The sequence below is a fragment of the Mytilus trossulus genome, chromosome 9 (genome assembly GCF_036588685.1).
Source record: "Mytilus trossulus isolate FHL-02 chromosome 9, PNRI_Mtr1.1.1.hap1, whole genome shotgun sequence".
NCBI lineage: Eukaryota > Metazoa > Mollusca > Bivalvia > Mytilida > Mytilidae > Mytilus > Mytilus trossulus.
The window spans coordinates 16754728-16770873 of NC_086381.1; the positions used below are offsets into that span (position 1 = coordinate 16754728).

Below are 16146 nucleotides of genomic sequence, written 5' to 3' on the forward strand. Positions count from 1 at the left end.
CAATAATTATTTTTAATCAGCAAAACTCCACAATCCAGATGTTAAGTTGTCAATGCAATCATCAATTATTATATGCTTATCAAAATTTGTCATGAATTATAATGTTGAGATTGACAATAATGGAATCTTTCAAATAATTTATAGTTCAAAGGGACATAACTCCCACAGTTCTATTTTATCAGAGATGAATGTCAATCTTAATGAATGTAAAATTGACATTTTAAAAAATCTATACAATAAATAGAAATACAATTTCATCAAAAATGCATAAAAATTACTAGGGTGTGAGGGTTAACAACAATGACAGTTGGACAGACATTTTGAATTTTTCAGGCTGCTCCTTGGAATTGAAATAGTTTGTCAATTCTGTAACCTAAACATTTCTAAATATTGTTCATTATTACTTTGAAGTAAAATAGACATACTTTTTGGCCATTCAAATGAACCATTGAGGTGACAAATTGGTAGAGGTAGAATAGCATCCTTCAGTAGATCTACATACACTACACAGTTAGATGTATCACTTTGGTCACAGAAACCAAAACCTACATTGGCAAACGCTTCTGAGTCAGTTTTCTGAATCTCTAATCTAGAAATAACAAACAAAACATATAAAACAAACAAAAAACAGTACAAAGATGCCATTTTTATTATAAACTGTGATAAACCTGAGCAAATCTTATATGTATATGCCATTATGTTACCTTCAATATTGTCTTATAAGTTCAGCACCAGAAAATATAATTTTAATCCACAGGCATGGCATATATACAAAGATGACATGTAAATGTCCAAAATGTTCAAGAATTAAAATTATAGATATCATAAAGAAAATTTGATAAAGTCATTCATCAGATTAAACTCTCATATACTGTAAATTCAGAACTAGAAAGACTCTAAGATGCTTCAGTACCTGACAATGATTTCTATTCCTCCAAGGATATTCATTTTGATTCCAGTCCTTATTTCTTTTTTCAATCCTGTAATAAATAAGCAAGTATTCCTCCGTCAGGCATGAGGTAAATACACGACATAGTACACAATATATTGATCAATTTTTCAAAAGATTTTATCATGTTGATTTTCTTGTGGAAAGCAACAAAAAAAACAGAAATTCAACAAATATCAAATCTGGCAAATACCTAATTGGTAAATGACTCATTCCCTTCACTCCCCATTGTTCACATTAATCCAAGAGACCTACTAAATGTAATAAAAATATACATCTAACTTGAAACTTTAGTGACAAAAGTTGACATGTGTCTTCACTGTGTGTTAACATCACATTCTTTGCTTTCATGACAACTAGCACATGTCATTAACAGTGGGTAACCTCATGGCTTAACCCCTTCTTGACAATTAGATATAATACTTACCATCAAAATGTATATCCAGCTTGATACTATTGTGCCAATCATCAACACCATAATGGAATTCCATCTGACAAGGATCAAACCTGGCATAGGCTTTGACTGTGTGTAGGAACATGAATAGTTTGACATTTATACAGCATTCCACGCCCATACACATAGGATCAAAGGTGCATACAAGGTTCTCAGGCATGGTGAAGGATAACAAGGGACATTCTGTAAATATAAAAAGGAATATCAGGTTCTCAGGCATGGTGAAGGATAACAAGGGACATTCTGTAAATATAAATGGAATATCAGGTTCTCAGGCATAGTGAAGGATAACAAGGGACATTCTGTAAATATAAAATGGAATATCAGGTTCTCAGGCATGGTGAAGGATAACAAGGGACATTCTGTAAATATAAAATGGAATACCAGGTTCTCAGGCATGGTGAAGGATAACAAGGGACATTCTGTAAATATAAAATGGAATATCAGGTTCTCAGGCATGGTGAAGGATAACCAGGGACATTCTGTAAATATAAAATGGAATATCAGGTTCTCAGGCATGGTGAAGGATAACCAGGGACATTCTGTAAATATAAAATGGAATATCAGGTTCTCAGGCATGGTGAAGGATAACAAGGGACATTCTGTAAATATAAAGTGGAATATCAGGTTCTCAGGCATGGTGAAGGATAACAAGGGACATTCTGTAAATATAAAATGGAATATCAGGTTCTCAGGCATGGTGAAGGGATAACAAGGGACATTCTGTAAATATAAAATGAAATATCAGGTTCTCAGGCATGGTGAAGGATAACAAGGGACATTCTGTAAATATAAAATGGAATATCAGGTTCTCAGGCATGGTGAAGGATAACAAGGGACATTCTGTAAATATAAAATGGAATATCAGGTTCTCAGGCATGGTGAAGGATAACAAGGGACATTCTGTAAATATAAAATGGAATATCAGGTTCTCAGGCATGGTGAAGGATAACAAGGGACATTCTGTAAATATAAAATGGAATATCAGGTTCTCAGGCATGGTGAAGGATAACAAGGGACATTCTGTAAATATAAAATGGAATATCAGGTTCTCAGGCATGGTGAAGGATAACAAGGATCATTCTGTAAATATAAAATGGAATATCAGGTTCTCAGGAATGGTGAAGGATAACAAGGGACATTCTGTAAATATAAAATGGAATATCAGGTTCTCAGGCATGGTGAAGGATAACCAGGGACATTCTGTAAATATAAAATGGAATATCAGGTTCTCAGGCATGGTGAAGGATAACAAGGGACATTCTGTAAATATAAAATGGAATATCAGGTTCTCAGGCATAGTGAAGGATAACAAGGGACATTCTGTAAATATAAAATGGAATATCAGGTTCTCAGGCATAGTGAAGGATAACAAGGGACATTCTGTAAATATAAAATGGAATACCAGTTCTCAGGCATGGTGAAGGATAACAAGGAACATTCTGTAAATATAAAGTGGAATATCAGGTTCTCAGGCATGGTGAAGGATAACAAGGGACATTCTGTAAATATAAAGTGGAATATCAGGTTCTCAGGCATGGTGAAGGATAACAAGGGACATTCTGTAAATATAAAGTGGAATATCAGGTTCTCAGGCATGGTGAAGGATAACAAGGGACATTCTGTAAATATAAAATGGAATATCAGGTTCTCAGGCATGGTGAAGGATAACAAGGGACATTCTGTAAATATAAAATAGAATATCAAGGAAAATAGAATATCAGGTTCTCAGGCATGGTGAAGGATAACAAGGGACATTCTGTAAATATAAAATGGAATATCAGGTTCTCAGGCATGGTGAAGGATAACAAGGGACATTCTGTAAATATAAAATGGAATATCAGGTTCTCAGGCATAGTGAAGGATAACCAGGGACATTCTGTAAATATAAAATGGAATATCAGGTTCTCAGGCATGGTGAAGGATAACCAGGGACATTCTGTAAATATAAAATGGAATATCAGGTTCTCAGGCATGGTGAAGGATAACAAGGGACATTCTGTAAATATAAAGTGGAATATCAGGTTCTCAGGCATGGTGAAGGATAACAAGGGACATTCTGTAAATATAAAATGGAATATCAGGTTCTCAGGCATGGTGAAGGATAACAAGGGACATTCTGTAAATATAAAATGGAATATCAGGTTCTCAGGCATGGTGAAGGATAACAAGGGACATTCTGTAAATATAAAATGGAATATCAGGTTCTCAGGCATAGTGAAGGATAACAAGGGACATTCTATAAATATAAAATGGAATATCAGGTTCTCAGGCATAGTGAAGGATAACAAGGGACATTCTGTAAATATAAAATGGAATATCAGGTTCTCAGGCATGGTGAAGGATAACAAGGGACATTCTGTAAATATAAAATGGAATATCAGGTTCTCAGGCATGGTGAAGGATAACCAGGGACATTCTGTAAATATAAAATGGAATATCAGGTTCTGAGGCATAGTGAAGGATAACAAGGGACATTCTGTAAATATAAAATGGAATATCAGGTTCTCAGGCATGGTGAAGGGATAACAATGGACATTCTGTAAATATAAAATGGAATATCAGGTTCTCAGGCATGGTGAAGGATAACAAGGGACATTCTGTAAATATAAAGTGGAATATCAGGTTCTCAGGCATAGTGAAGGATAACAAGGGACATTCTGTAAATATAAAATGGAATATCAGGTTCTCAGGCATGGTGAAGGATAACAAGGGACATTCTGTAAATATAAAATGGAATATCAGGTTCTCAGGCATGGTGAAGGATAACAAGGGACATTCTGTAAATATAAAATGGAATATCAGGTTCTCAGGCATGGTGAAGGATAACAAGGGACATTCTGTAAATATAAAATGGAATATCAGGTTCTCAGGCATAGTGAAGGATAACAAGGGACATTCTGTAAATATAAAGTGGAATATTAGGTTCTCAGGCATGGTGAAGGATAACAAGGGACATTCTGTAAATATAAAATGGAATATCAGGTTCTCAGGCATAGTGAAGGATAACAAGGGACATTCTGTAAATATAAAGTGGAATATCAGGTTCTCAGGCATGGTGAAGGATAACAAGGGACATTCTGTAAATATAAAATGGAATATTAGGTTCTCAGGCATGGTGAGGATAACAAGGGACATTCTGTAAATATAAAGTGGAATATCAGGTTCTCAGGCATGGTGAAGGATAACAAGGGACATTCTGTAAATATAAAATGGAATATCAGGTTCTCAGGCATGGTGAAGGATAACAAGGGACATTCTGTAAATATAAAATGGAATATCAGGTTCTCAGGCATAGTGAAGGATAACAAGGGACATTCTGTAAATATAAAATGGAATATCAGGTTCTCAGGCATGGTGAAGGGATAACAATGGACATTCTGTAAATATAAAATGGAATATCAGGTTCTCAGGCATGGTGAAGGATAACAAGGGACATTCTGTAAATATAAAGTGGAATATCAGGTTCTAAGGCATAGTGAAGGATAACAAGGGACATTCTGTAAATATAAAATGGAATATCAGGTTCTCAGGCATAGTGAAGGATAACAAGGGATATTCTGTAAATATAAAATGGAATATCAGGTTCTCAGGCATAGTGAAGGATAACAAGGGACATTCTGTAAATATAAAATGGAATATCAGGTTCTCAGGCATGGTGAAGGATAACAAGGGACATTCTGTAAATATAAAATGGAATATCAGGTTCTCAGGCATGGTGAAGGATAACAAGGGACATTCTGTAAATATAAAATGGAATATCAGGTTCTCAGGCATAGTGAAGGATAACAAGGGACATTCTGTAAATATAAAATGGAATATCAGGTTCTCAGGCATAGTGAAGGATAACAAGGGACATTCTGTAAATATAAAATGGAATATCAGGTTCTCGGGCATGGTGAAGGATAACAACAGACATTCTGTAAATATAAAATGGAATATCAGGTTCTCAGGCATGGTGAAGAGATAACAATGGACATTCTGTAAATATAAAATGGAATATCAGGTTCTCAGGCATGGTGAAGGATAACAAGGGACATTCTGTAAATATAAAGTGGAATATCAGGTTCTCAGGCATAGTGAAGGATAACAAGGGACATTCTGTAAATATAAAATGGAATATCAAGTTCTCAGGCATGGTGAAGGATAACAAGGGACATTCTGTAAATATAAAATGGAATATCAGGTTCTCAGGCATAGTGAAGGATAACAAGGGACATTCTGTAAATATAAAATGGAATATCAGGTTCTCAGGCATGGTGAAGGGATAACAATGGACATTCTGTAAATATAAAATGGAATATCAGGTTCTCAGGCATGGTGAAGGATAACAAGGGACATTCTGTAAATATAAAGTGGAATATCAGGTTCTCAGGCATAGTGAAGGATAACAAGGGACATTCTGTAAATATAAAATGGAATATCAGGTTCTCAGGCATGGTGAAGGGATAACAATGGACATTCTGTAAATATAAAATGGAATATCAGGTTATCAGGCATGGTGAAGGATAACAAGGGACATTCTGTAAATATAAAGTGGAATATCAGGTTCTCAGGCATGGTGAAGGATAACAAGGGACAATCTGTAAATATAAATGGAATATCAAGTTATCAGGCATAGTGAAGGATAACAAGGGACATTCTGTAAATATAAAATGGAATATCAGGTTCTCAGGCATGGTGAAGGATAACAAGGGACATTCTGTAAATATAAAATGGAATATCAGGTTCTCAGGCATGGTGAAGGATAACAAGGGACATTCTGTAAATATAAAGTGGAATATCAGGTTCTCAGGCATGGTGAAGGATAACAAGGGACATTCTGTAAATATAAAAAGGAATATCAGGTTCTCAGGCATGGTGAAGGATAACAAGGGACATTCTGTAAATATAAAAAGAATTATTTGTACATGTTTATATTCAGCAGGAAAACCATATAATGAAAGAAGTCAGGTAATATCACTCCAAACTCCAAACACCTCTTTAAAAGGAAAAGCTCCAAAAGAAAGTAAAATTAAATGTCTTTCAAATAAATTAAAAAGACATGATATTGATCTGGTTTTTAATCACATCTTTCATACAATCTAACAGCAAACTTAAGCATGGTCGATACCACCCTTTCACAAATCATGTCAAGATAGTTTGACTTATAAGAAAACAAACTTTGATTTTCTGAACAAACATGAATCAAGTAGTCAGGTTATCTAGGACATGTGTTGTTAGTTGTTGTATATCTTTGTTTGTTAAATGACAAACTCGGACAAAATCTCAAACAATTTCAGTAACTTTGCACATGTCTGGTGTAACATCATCATAATATTGCCCCTGTACCTTGTCAGGTCATCGAGGACATGTATAGTTTGTTGTTGTCTGTCTAATTTTGTATATGTATTTTTTTATTTTTACAAGAGTAAACTAATGTCAGTTGTACAAAGATATTCCTTCTTACGATTGTCAGTCTGTGTAAGACGTTTAATCATTTGATCTCTGGTTCCAGTAAAAGGTTTGCCTCTCTCCATAAGCTCCTGTACAAGTTGGTCGTCTGTAGCTTGTGCTGGGTTGAAACATGGTTTGTCATCAATTATTTTCTAAAAAGATTGGTACTTTGATAAAATTATCACTAAAGATTTATGACATTTATTGTTTAGTTGTTTTTCACTATTTCCGTAAGGTTTAGCCAATTTAATAACCCAGATGATTTAAGAAAATAAATAAAAAGCATTGACCACTCCCCCCCCCCCCCCCACCCCCTCAAAAAAAGAAAAAAAAATTTGCTCCATTCAAATATGGAGCAGATGGGTAGGACTATATCTATTAACCTCTGCAATAGTTATAAGCTCCCTGCCTATGCTTATTAACAGGCACACTGCTTAAGGTCTTCCAGGTATTTAAACTGTGTACTTTTTACAAAACTTTGTCTTTTAATAGAATCAAAAACAAATTTTCTGTGTCTTACAACAATTTTGACTACATGTACTAACAATATCCTAATCTTAAATTAATTAGATATTTAAAACCATATGACATTAAGTGAGATGTTCAACTTTATAATTACTATAGCAACATGTCAATATCTTAAAGTCTTACCTTGATTGTTTTCATCACATCTTCCATTTTATTCACGCTGTCCGTCATTTTAAGTTTATGTAGGAAGTTTATAATGGTTCCCATCTTTAGTCTCTTTATTGAGAATTTCTTGAAGAAAGTGTTGGCTTTGTGTAGTAGTGTCATAAAAGGGTCTGTGAATGCAAGAATACATAGATTAATGTCTGCTGAACTAATTCTACATTACTTACACATATAGGGATCACAAAATGTATAATTCAAAACTGAGGGGCTCATAGAATAAACAATTTCTATATTAACATGAAAATTGATGGTAATTATTTAGGCCTTTTGAGATATTTTAACAATTTATTTAACTACATTCTAAAAAAAAATTGAATTTTATTAAATGTTTTTCAGAATTACTGTTCAGGACTGATTTCTCAACTTCTCTTATCTTATGCAAATGTTCACAGGTTTAAACCTGGAAATGGGAAAAGTCAACTATAAATATTTGTGTGTGCTCATACTTTTTTTGTCACTTCCTCCAAACAATGATCTTTTCTTTCTGACCCCTGAACTCTCAAATTTGTTGTACATTCCACCAGGATCACCTGTAAATACGCAATTTAATATTTTCAATATACATGTAACATACATTTTGTAATAAAATGACAAACTCAGATAAAATCATAAACAATTTCAAGTTTTTTTTTTAATGACTTTGATTGGCAGACCCGCTGTCATAATAAAGAGACATAACTCAGGTGTGAAAATGCAGCCACCCAAATTGTTCTTGATCAATATTTGGTGGTGACAAGCATTGCGTACAAGTACATAAAATTTGGTTGATGCAAAGCAAAGTCAGAGAGTCAAATACGCAATTTAATATTTTCAATATACATGTAACTTACATTTTGTAATAAAATGACAAACTCAGATAAAATCATAAACAATTTCAAGTTTTTTTTTTAATGACTTTGATTGGCCGACCCGCTGTCATTCAGCAAAAATGAAATCTTAGGTCATTTCACTCCTTCTGTGACTTCATAACAAAAACATTGTGACCTTGTAAATGTTTGGAAAGTCATCTAAAAATGAGATTGAATTTGATATTTAACAAATTGCAACTGATAAAATAAATTCCATCATGTTTTACAATAACAAACTCCATTATACACTTACTTTTAATAGATGAAACATCAGAGCCTGGATTATCAGAAGAATTTAAATCAGAAGGCTCATCTACACCATTGGTTAGCTCAGGACTGGTGTCCTCTTCAGGGTCTTCTTCCTTACATAATATACACCCTTCTGCTATTGTATCAAACTGAAATAAAGGATGAATGTGTCCAGAGAAACAGATGGTCCATCTTGTTAATACACAGGAGCCAATGTACTATGCATTCAGCAACTTTTCCAATAATAAAGAGACATAACTCAGGTGTGAAAATGCAGTTACCTAAATTGTTCTTGATCAATATTTGGTGGTGACAAGCATTGCGTACAAGTGCATAAAATTTGGTAGATGCAAAGCAAAGTCAGAGTGTGGAAACGGCAAATTGAGCCATTATTCCATTTATAAAGGGACATGACTCATTGAGATTGATGAAAGCAAAGCCACCCAAATTTGAACTTCATCTGTGTTTGGTCGTAATAAGAAGTATGTGCAAGTGTCACAGCATTTGTTTGAGACAAAGAAAAATTAGAACAAGAATGTGTCCATAGTACATGAATGCCCCACTCACACTATCATTTTCTTTGTTCAGTGGACCATGCAATTGGGATAAAAATTGTAATGTGGCATTAAAATTTTAAAGATCATATCATAGGGAACTTGTATACTAAGGTTCAAGTTGATTGAACGTCATCTTCATCAAAAGCTACCTTGACCAAAAACTTTAACCTGATACAGGACATACTGCTTTATAATCTAATTGACTTATAAAAAAGGTCTGTTTTTTTTATCTGACAGTAATCTTATTACTTAACATAAGCAAGATATTGACTTGACAGTGTTTAAACATTTGCCTCTGAATGTTGGAATCATTTTACCAAGACAGAATCTTACCTTCCAGACCACTTTGTAGTCATCACATTTTTGATCCCATACTGGTACAGAGAATGGTCTGACTTCAAAGAACCTTGTAGGGTCTATAAATCCTTCCTCTTCCTTTTCAAAGGCTACATGTATATGATTTGTGCAGTGTGAATTTGTAGCTGTTCCTATCTTTACACCAGCTGATATCTTTAAAAGAAGAAAATGACATTTTTTCATTTTTCTAAAACTGATTATTTGCATATATCATCAAAAAGGTAATAGGGGTATGTGTCAATTAGGGAGAAATCCAGCAACACAAGCAACGAAAATATATCTAGAGGTCAACATACAGACTTCAACAGTAAGATATGTCTATACATGGTTGCTTAAAAAAATGTGAAAATGGGGTCAAATTTGTAATTTGCATTTAAATTAGAAAGATCTTATCAAAGGGAACATACGTACTAAGTTTCAAGTTGATTAAACTTTCTTCGTTATCAAAAATACCTTGACCAAAAACTTAATTCTTCAGCGGAACAATGGACGAACAGACAGACAGACAGACAGTAAGACAAACTGATGGACAAAAGAACGCACTGAAGGACACATGAACAAAAGATTTTTTAAAGTTAGATAACATGATAAACAAATTGTGAAAAATTGTCCTTAAAATGCAATAACTCCTTCAGGAGTCAACTGACAATTTTGATCATAAAAACCTTTTTGTAGATCTTACTTTGCTGAACATTTTTGCTGTTTACAAATTATCTTTATCATTAATAATATTCAAAATAATAACCAAAAACTGAAAAATTTCCTTAAAATTACCAATTTAGTGGAAAATCCAACAACGGGTTATCAGATTCATCTGAAAATTTCAGGGTGGCTAGAACTTTACCTAATAAGCACTTTTACCCTCCTGTCAGATTTGCACTAAATGCTTTGGCTTTTGAGATATAGGCCAAAAACTGCATTTTACCCTATGTTTTAAGATACCATAAGGATTATTCAGCTGAAGTTTTGTAGGAATTGGTTCAGTAGTTTAAGAGAGGAAGATGTTTAAAATAGTTTACACCAGATGGACAAGGAAGACGACTACAATGACAGATGCCAAGTGATGGTAAAAGCTCACAGTTCCTTTGGAACGGTGAGCTACCTTTGGAACGGTGAGCTAAAAATGTGTTAATGGTCACACTACATATCCAGTTTTAATACCTATATACTCTATATATAACACTTACCAGCTTTCCTTTGTCATTCTCATCACTGGGATGATCAATGTCTCCCTCATTAGGTACCCCTCCATCATTTCCCTCTATATATAACACTTACCAGCTTTCCTTTGTCATTCTCATCACTAGGATGATCAATGTCTCCCTCATTAGGTACCCCTCCATCATTTCCCTCTATATATAACACTTACCAGCTTTCCTTTGTCATTCTCATCACTGGGATGATCAATGTCTCCCTCATTAGGTACCCCTCCATCATTTCCCTCTATATATAACACTTACCAGCTTTCCTTTGTCATTCTCATCACTGGGATGATCAATGTCTCCCTCATTAGGTACCCCTCCATCATTTCCCTCTATATATAACACTTACCAGCTTTCCTTTATCATTCTCATCACTGGGATGATCAATGTCTCCCTCATTAGGTACCCCTCCATCATTTCCCTCTATATATAACACTTACCAGCTTTCCTTTGTCATTCTCATCACTGGGATGATCAATGTCTCCCTCATTAGGTACCCCTCCATCATTTCCCTCTATATATAACACTTACCAGCTTTCCTTTGTCATTCTCATCACTAGGATGATCAATGTCTCCCTCATTAGGTACCCCTCCATCATTTCCCTCTATATATAACACTTACCAGCTTTCCTTTGTCATTCTCATCACTAGGATGATCAATGTCTCCCTCATTAGGTACCCCTCCATCATTTCCCTCTATATATAACACTTACCAGCTTTCCTTTGTCATTCTCATCACTAGGATGATCAATGTCTCCCTCATTAGGTACCCCTCCATCATTTCCCTCTATATATAACACTTACCAGCTTTCCTTTGTCATTCTCATCACTAGGATGATCAATGTCTCCCTCATTAGGTACCCCTCCATCATTTCCCTCTATATATAACACTTACCAGCTTTCCTTTGTCATTCTCATCACTGGGATGATCAATGTCTCCCTCATTAGGTACCCCTCCATCATTTCCCTCTATATATAACACTTACCAGCTTTCCTTTGTCATTCTCATCACTGGGATGATCAATGTCTCCCTCATTAGGTACCCCTCCATCATTTCCCTCTATATATAACACTTACCAGCTTTCCTTTGTCATTCTCATCACTGGGATGATCAATGTCTCCCTCATTAGGTACCCCTCCATCATTTCCCTCTATATATAACACTTACCAGCTTTCCTTTGTCATTCTCATCACTGGGATGATCAATGTCTCCCTCATTAGGTACCCCTCCATCATTTCCCTCTATATATAACACTTACCAGCTTTCCTTTGTCATTCTCATCACTGGGATGATCAATGTCTCCCTCATTAGGTACCCCTCCATCATTTCCCTCTATATATAACACTTACCAGCTTTCCTTTGTCATTCTCATCACTGGGATGATCAATGTCTCCCTCATTAGGTACCCCTCCATCATTTCCCTCTATATATAACACTTACCAGCTTTCCTTTGTCATTCTCATCACTGGGATGATCAATGTCTCCCTCATTAGGTACCCCTCCATCATTTCCCTCTATATATAACACTTACCAGCTTTCCTTTGTCATTCTCATCACTAGGATGATCAATGTCTCCCTCATTAGGTACCCCTCCATCATTTCCCTCTATATATAACACTTACCAGCTTTCCTTTGTCATTCTCATCACTGGGATGATCAATGTCTCCCTCATTAGGTACCCCTCCATCATTTCCCTCTATATATAACACTTACCAGCTTTCCTTTGTCATTCTCATCACTGGGATGATCAATGTCTCCCTCATTAGGTACCCCTCCATCATTTCCCTCTATATATAACACTTACCAGCTTTCCTTTGTCATTCTCATCACTAGGATGATCAATGTCTCCCTCATTAGGTACCCCTCCATCATTTCCCTCTATATATAACACTTACCAGCTTTCCTTTGTCATTCTCATCACTAGGATGATCAATGTCTCCCTCATTAGGTACCCCTCCATCATTTCCCTCTATATATAACACTTACCAGCTTTCCTTTGTCATTCTCATCACTGGGATGATCAATGTCTCCCTCATTAGGTACCCCTCCATCATTTCCCTCTATATATAACACTTACCAGCTTTCCTTTGTCATTCTCATCACTAGGATGATCAATGTCTCCCTCATTAGGTACCCCTCCATCATTTCCCTCTATATATAACACTTACCAGCTTTCCTTTGTCATTCTCATCACTAGGATGATCAATGTCTCCCTCATTAGGTACCCCTCCATCATTTCCCTCTATATATAACACTTACCAGCTTTCCTTTGTCATTCTCATCACTGGGATGATCAATGTCTCCCTCATTAGGTACCCCTCCATCATTTCCCTCTATATATAACACTTACCAGCTTTCCTTTGTCATTCTCATCACTGGGATGATCAATGTCTCCCTCATTAGGTACCCCTCCATCATTTCCCTCTATATATAACACTTACCAGCTTTCCTTTGTCATTCTCATCACTGGGATGATCAATGTCTCCCTCATTAGGTACCCCTCCATCATTTCCCTCTATATATAACACTTACCAGCTTTCCTTTATCATTCTCATCACTGGGATGATCAATGTCTCCCTCATTAGGTACCCCTCCATCATTTCCCTCTATATATAACACTTACCAGCTTTCCTTTGTCATTCTCATCACTAGGATGATCAATGTCTCCCTCATTAGGTACCCCTCCATCATTTCCCTCTATATATAACACTTACCAGCTTTCCTTTGTCATTCTCATCACTGGGATGATCAATGTCTCCCTCATTAGGTACCCCTCCATCATTTCCCTCTATATATAACACTTACCAGCTTTCCTTTGTCATTCTCATCACTAGGATGATCAATGTCTCCCTCATTAGGTACCCCTCCATCATTTCCCTCTATATATAACACTTACCAGCTTTCCTTTGTCATTCTCATCACTGGGATGATCAATGTCTCCCTCATTAGGTACCCCTCCATCATTTCCCTCTATATATAACACTTACCAGCTTTCCTTTGTCATTCTCATCACTAGGATGATCAATGTCTCCCTCATTAGGTACCCCTCCATCATTTCCCTCTATATATAACACTTACCAGCTTTCCTTTGTCATTCTCATCACTAGGATGATCAATGTCTCCCTCATTAGGTACCCCTCCATCATTTCCCTCTATATATAACACTTACCAGCTTTCCTTTGTCATTCTCATCACTGGGATGATCAATGTCTCCCTCATTAGGTACCCCTCCATCATTTCCCTCTATATATAACACTTACCAGCTTTCCTTTGTCATTCTCATCACTGGGATGATCAATGTCTCCCTCATTAGGTACCCCTCCATCATTTCCCTCTATATATAACACTTACCAGCTTTCCTTTGTCATTCTCATCACTAGGATGATCAATGTCTCCCTCATTAGGTACCCCTCCATCATTTCCCTCTATATATAACACTTACCAGCTTTCCTTTGTCATTCTCATCACTGGGATGATCAATGTCTCCCTCATTAGGTACCCCTCCATCATTTCCCTCTATATATAACACTTACCAGCTTTCCTTTGTCATTCTCATCACTAGGATGATCAATGTCTCCCTCATTAGGTACCCCTCCATCATTTCCCTCTATATATAACACTTACCAGCTTTCCTTTGTCATTCTCATCACTAGGATGATCAATGTCTCCCTCATTAGGTACCCCTCCATCATTTCCCTCTATATATAACACTTACCAGCTTTCCTTTGTCATTCTCATCACTGGGATGATCAATGTCTCCCTCATTAGGTACCCCTCCATCATTTCCCTCTATATATAACACTTACCAGCTTTCCTTTGTCATTCTCATCACTGGGATGATCAATGTCTCCCTCATTAGGTACCCCTCCATCATTTCCCTCTATATATAACACTTACCAGCTTTCCTTTGTCATTCTCATCACTGGGATGATCAATGTCTCCCTCATTAGGTACCCCTCCATCATTTCCCTCTATATATAACACTTACCAGCTTTCCTTTGTCATTCTCATCACTGGGATGATCAATGTCTCCCTCATTAGGTACCCCTCCATCATTTCCCTCTATATATAACACTTACGAACTTTCCTTTGTCATTCTCATCACTGGGATAGTCTACACCTTCAGGATGGATGTTGGTAATGTATATGTTGACATCTTGGAGAGATCCACCAGTTGCTTTAATTACCACTTCATTGTCTCTATGGGTCCTCGTTATGTATCCAGGGAATGGGGCTACAATCTGGGGAAAGAAACATTTTATAAGTGTTTACAGAAAACCTTCAGATACCTTTAAGATGACTATAGAATTTATGTTATACCTTCAAGTTCAATTTATCAAACAATTATCAATGAACATTAACAAATATCATTTAAGTCTATGCTATGAGCTGTCCTGATATCTTACTTATCATTCACGCTCTTAATTTGTCTACTGTGCACTTTCTACCAAAACCTCTAAGGATGAAGGACTGCAATGGAAAGTGCTGTATTTGTTTATGTCTTGTACAATACATTACTACAGTAAATAGCATTACTTGCTCTCGCCATTATCATTATCATATCTATTGGATCACAACTAAGATCGAAGTGCTGATGATAGCTTTTTAACTATTAAATGCCTCAATTCACAAACAATTTACATTTTTAAAAAACCTTTAGAGTGAGATGCTTATTTTTGCCATATCTTTCCATGTTTTCTACAGTTTATGTTCAGGTCTATATGTTTTTGAAGTATACTGATATTTCTATATGAAGATAACTTCAAATGCAAAATATTCTTAAGCTTGAAAACATGTTTGTTTGAAAATAATTATCTAAAAAGTTAGATTAAAGGGTGTTTTAAAATGCCTGATGTTTTGTCAATGGGGGACACATATTCGCTGTTTTTATACATCTATTTAAACCCAAATAACTGCAGCTTTAAACAATATTTTTCAAATCAATTTCATTATAGATGGCAAGAGCAGACATTTTAAAGGCTCTCAATAATGACGACTTCAGTATGTATATTAATGAAATTTATCCTGCTGAACTTACTTTAAATAAAGCTAATACTAACAATGACCACTGCCCTTTCCTCGATCTTGATATCTATATCACTAATGGAGAGTTGAATACTAAAATTTATGATAAAAGGGATGATTTTTCATTTCCTATCGTTAATTATCCGTTTTTAGATGGTGACGTTCCCTTGTCATCATCTTACGGTGTTTATATATCTCAACTTGTACGATTTGCTCGTGTATGTAACAATGTTTTAGATTTTAACGAGAGAAATTTATGTATTACTGAAAAACTATTACACCAGGGTTTTCGATATCACAAAATAATCAAAACAATTACTAAAGTTTATCATCAGTATAAAGACATCATTCGTAAATATAGCTCAACATGCAGAC

General features: G+C 35.6%; 1 pseudogene; it reads right to left on the reverse strand.

The window, feature by feature from the left end:
* Positions 1-16146, reverse strand: part of LOC134684333 (uncharacterized) — a 285814-nt pseudogene that overhangs the window by 231946 nt on the left and 37722 nt on the right.